This window comes from Pelophylax lessonae, assembly GCF_965119305.1.
Source record: "Pelophylax lessonae genome assembly, chromosome: 6".
Taxonomy (NCBI): Eukaryota; Metazoa; Chordata; class Amphibia; order Anura; family Ranidae; genus Pelophylax; species Pelophylax lessonae.
In genome coordinates, this window is record NC_138773.1 from 334,398,515 (window position 1) to 334,403,514 (window position 5,000).

Sequence of the window (5,000 nt, forward strand, 5' to 3'; positions counted from 1 at the left end):
CTCTAACCCTAACCCTACACTAACCCCTCTAACATTAACTTTAACCCTAACCCCCTAACCCTAACCCTTACCCTAACCCTCACCCTAACCCTCTAACCCTAACTCTAACCCCTAACCCTCTAACCCTTTAACCCTAACCCCTAACCCCTAGCCCTAACCCTCTAACCCTAACCCCCTAACCCTAACCCTAACCCTATGTATCTAATCCTAACCCTAACCCTAAACCTCTAACCCTAACCCTAACCATCAAACCCTAACCCTAACCCCTTAACCCTAACCCTAACCCTCTAATCCTAACAAAACCCTAACCCTAACCCCGAACCCTACGCCTAACCCTCTAACCCTAACTCCCTAACCCTCTAACCCTAACCCTAACCCCCTAACCCTAAGTCTAACCATCTAAACCTAACACCCTAACCCTAACCCTATGTATCTAAACCTAACCCTCTAACCCAAACCCTAATCCTAACCCTCTAACCCTAACCCTCAAACCCTAACCCTCTAACCCTAACCCATACCCCTAACCCTTACCCTAACCCTAACCCTAAACCTAAACCCTAACCCTACCCCTAACCCCTAACCCTAACCCCTAACCCTAACCCTAACCCTATCTATCTAACCCTAACCCTACCCCTACCCCTAACCCCTAACATTAACCCTAACCCTCTAACCCTAACCCTCTAACCCTAACCCCCTAACCCTAACCCCTAACCCCTAACCCTAACCCCTAACCCCAACCCCAACCCTAAACCCAACCCCTAACTCTAACCCTCACCCTAAACCCTAACCCTAACCCCTAACACTAACCCTAACCCCTAACCCTAGCCCTAACCCTAAATCTAAACCCTAAACCTATCTATCTAACCCTAACCCTCTAACCCTAACCCTCTAACCCTAACCCTTACTCTATAACTCTAACCCTATAACCCTAACCCTCTAACCCTAAAGGAAACCCCTAACCCACAAACCCTACTTTTGACCCTCTAACCCTAACCCACAAACCCTACCCCTGACCCTCTAACCCTAACAATAACCTTAACCCTCTATCCCTAGCCCTAACACCCTATCCCTAACCCTAACTCTAACCCTAACCCTACCCTAACCCTATCTAACCCTAAATTTAACCATAACCCTAACCCCTAACCCTAACCCTCTAACCCTAACCCCTAACCCTAACCCTCAAACCCTAACCCTAATCCTAACCCTCTAACCCTAACCCTCTAACACTACCCCTCTAACCCTAACCCTACCCCTAACCCTTACCCTAACCCTAATACTAAACCCTAACCCCTAACCCCTAACCCCTAACTCTCTGACCCTAACCCTCTAACCCTAACCCTATAACCCTAACCTTGTAACCCTAACCCTCTAACCCTAACAGAAACCCCTAACCCTAACCCACAAACCCTACCCCTGACCCTCTAACCCTAACCCTAACCTTAACCCTCTAACCCTAACCCTAACACCCTATCCCTAACCCTAACTCTAACCCTAACCCTACCTTAACCCTATCTAACCCTAAATTTAACCATAACCCTAACCCCCAACCATAACCCTAACCCTAATCCTAACCCTCTAACCCTAAGCCTCTAACACTACCCCTCTAACCCTAACCCCTACCCCTAACCCTTACCCTAACCCTAAACCTTAACCCTAACCCTAACCCTAACCCTAACCCTAACCCTAACCCCTAACCCTAACCCTAACCCTCTAACCCTAACCCTAATCCTAACCCTCTAACCCTAAGCCTCTAACACTACCCCTCTAACCCTAACCCCTACCCCTAACCCTTACCCTAACCCTAAACCTAAACCCTAACCCCAACCCCTAACCCCTAACCCTAACCCTAACCCCTAACTCTCTGACTATAACCCTCTAACCCTAACCCTATAACCCTAACCCTCTAACCCTAACCCTCTAACCCTAACCCTCTAACCCTAACCCTAACCCACAAACCCTACCCCTGACCCTCTAACCCTAACCCTAACCTTAGCCCTCTAACCCTAACCCTAACACCCTATCCCTAACCCTAACTCGAACTCTAACCCTAACCCTACCCTAACCCTATCTAACCCTAACTTTAACCCTAACCCTAACAATAACCCTAACGCTAACCCCTAACCCTAACCCTCTAACCCTAACCCCCTAACCCTAAGCCTAACCCTCGAACCCTAACCCCTAAGCCTAACCCTCTAACCCCCTAATCCTAACCCTCTAACCCTAACCCCTAACCCCTAAGCCCAACCCTCTAAACCTAACCCCCTAACCCTAACCTTATGTATCTAACCCTAACCCTAACCCTCTAACCCTAACCCTAATCCAAACCCTCTAACCCTAACCCTCTAACCCTAACCCCTACACCTAAACCTTATTCTAACCCTAACCCTAAACCTAAACCCTAACCCATATCTAACCCTAACCCTACCCCTAACCCGAACCCCTAACCCTATCTATCTAACCCTAACCCTACCCCTAACCCCTAACTTTAACCCTAACATTAACCCTAACCCTCTAACCCTAACCCTCTAACCCTAACCCCAACCACAACCCTAACCCCAACCCCTAACTCTAACCCTAACCCTAACCCTATAACCTAACCCTAACCCTAACCTTACCCCTAACCCTAATCCCTAACCCTAACCCCTAACCCTAGCCCTAACCCTAAACCCTAAACGTAAACCCTAACCCTATCTATCTAACCCTAACCCTAACCCCTAATGCTAATATTAACCCTAACCCTCTAACCCTAACCCTCTAACCCTAATCCCCTAACCCTAACCCCTAACCCTAACCCTCTGACCCTAACCCTCTAACCCTAACCCTCTAACTCTAACCCTAACCCTATAACCCTAACCCTCTAACCCTAAACCTCTAACCCTAATGGAAACCCCTAACCCTAACCCACAAACCCTACCCCTGACCCTCTAACCCTAACCCTAACCTTAACCCTCTAACCCTAACACCCTATCCCTAACTCTAACTCTAACACTAACCCTACCCTAACTCCTCTAACCCTAACTTTAACCCTAACCCCCTAACCCCCTAACCCTAACCCTCACCCTAACCCTCAAACCCTAACTCTAACCCCTAACCCTAACCCTCTAACCCTAACCCCTAACCCTAACCCTCTAACCCTAACCCCCTAACCATAACCCTAACACTATGTATCTAACCCTAACCCTCTAACCCTAACCATCAAGCCCTAACCTTTTAACCCTAACCCTCTTACCCTAACCTAAACCCCTAACCCTATGCCTAACCCTCTAACCCTAACTCCTTAACCCTAACCCTGTAACCCTAACCCTAACCCCTAACCCTAAGCCTAACCCTCTAAACCTAACCCCCTAACCCTAACCCTATGTATCTAACCCTAACCCTATTCCTAACCCTTTAACCCTAACCCTAATCCTAACCTTCTAACCCTAAACCTCTAACCCTAACCCTAACCCCTACCCCTAACCCTTACCCTAACCCCCTAACCCTAATCCTCTAACCCTAACCCAAACCCCTAACCCCTAAGCCTAACCCTCTAAACATAACCCCCTAACCCTAACCTTATGTATCTAACCCTAACCCTCTAACCCTAATCCTAACCCTCTAACCCTAACCCTCTAACCCTAACCCCTACATCTAAACCTTATTCTAACCCTAAACCTAAACCCTAACCCATATCTAACCCTAACCCTACCCCTAACCCTACCCCTACCCCTAACCCCTTACATTAACCCTAACCCTCTAACCCTAACCCCAACCCCAACCCTCACCCCAACCCCTAACTCTAACCCTAACCCTAACCCTACCCCTAAAACTAATCCCTAACCCTAACCCCTAACCCTAACCCCTAAATGTAAACCCTAACCCTATCTATCTAAACCTAACCCTAACCCCTAACGCTAACATTAACCCTAACCCTCTAACCCTAACAATCTAACCCTAATCCCCTAACCCTAACCCATAACCCTAACCTCTAACCCTAACCCTCTGACGCTAACCCTCAAACCCTAACCCTATAACCCTAACCCTCTAACCCTAACGGAAACCCCTAACCCACAAACCCTACCCCTGACCCTCTAACCCTAACCCTAACCTTAACCCTCTAACCCTAACCCTAACACCCTATCCCTAACCCTAACCCTAACCCCTCTAACCCTAACTTTAAATCTAACCCCCTAACCCCCTAACCCTTACCCTAACCCTAACCCTCACCCTTACCCTCTAACCCTAACTCTAACCCCTAACCCTAACCCTCTAACCCTAACCCTCTAACCCTAACCCTATGTATCTAACCCTAACCCTCTAACCCTAACCCTAACCATCAAACCCTAACCCTAACCCTCTAACCCTAACCCCAACCCCTAACCCTATGCCTAACCCTCTAACCCTAACTCCCTAACCCTCTAACCCTAACCCCTAACCCTAAGCCTAACCCTCTAAACCTAACCCCCTAACCCTAACCCTATGTATCTAACCCTAACCCTATTCCTAACCCTCTAACCCTAACCCTAATCCTAACCATCTAACCCTAACCCTCTAACCCTAACCCTCTAACCTTAACCCTCTAACCCTAACCCTAACCCCTACAACTAACCCTTACCCTAACCCTCTAACCCTAACAAAACCCTAACCCTAACCCCTAACCCTACGCCTAACCCTCTAACCCTAACTCCCTAACCCTAACCCTAACCCCTAACCCTAAGCCTAACCCTCTAAACCTAACCCCCTAACCCTATGTATCTAACCCTAACCCTAACCCTCTAACCCTAACCCTAATCCTAACCCTCTAACCCTAACCCTCTAACCCTAACCCCTACCCTTAACCCTTACACTAACCCTATCCCTAAACCTAAACCCTAACCCTACCCCTAACCCACTACCTCTACCCCTAACCCCTAACCCTAACCCTAACATTAACCCTAACCCTCTAACCCTAACCCTAACCCCCTAACCCTAACCCTAACCCTAACCCCAACCCCAACCCCAACCCTAACCCCAACCCCTAA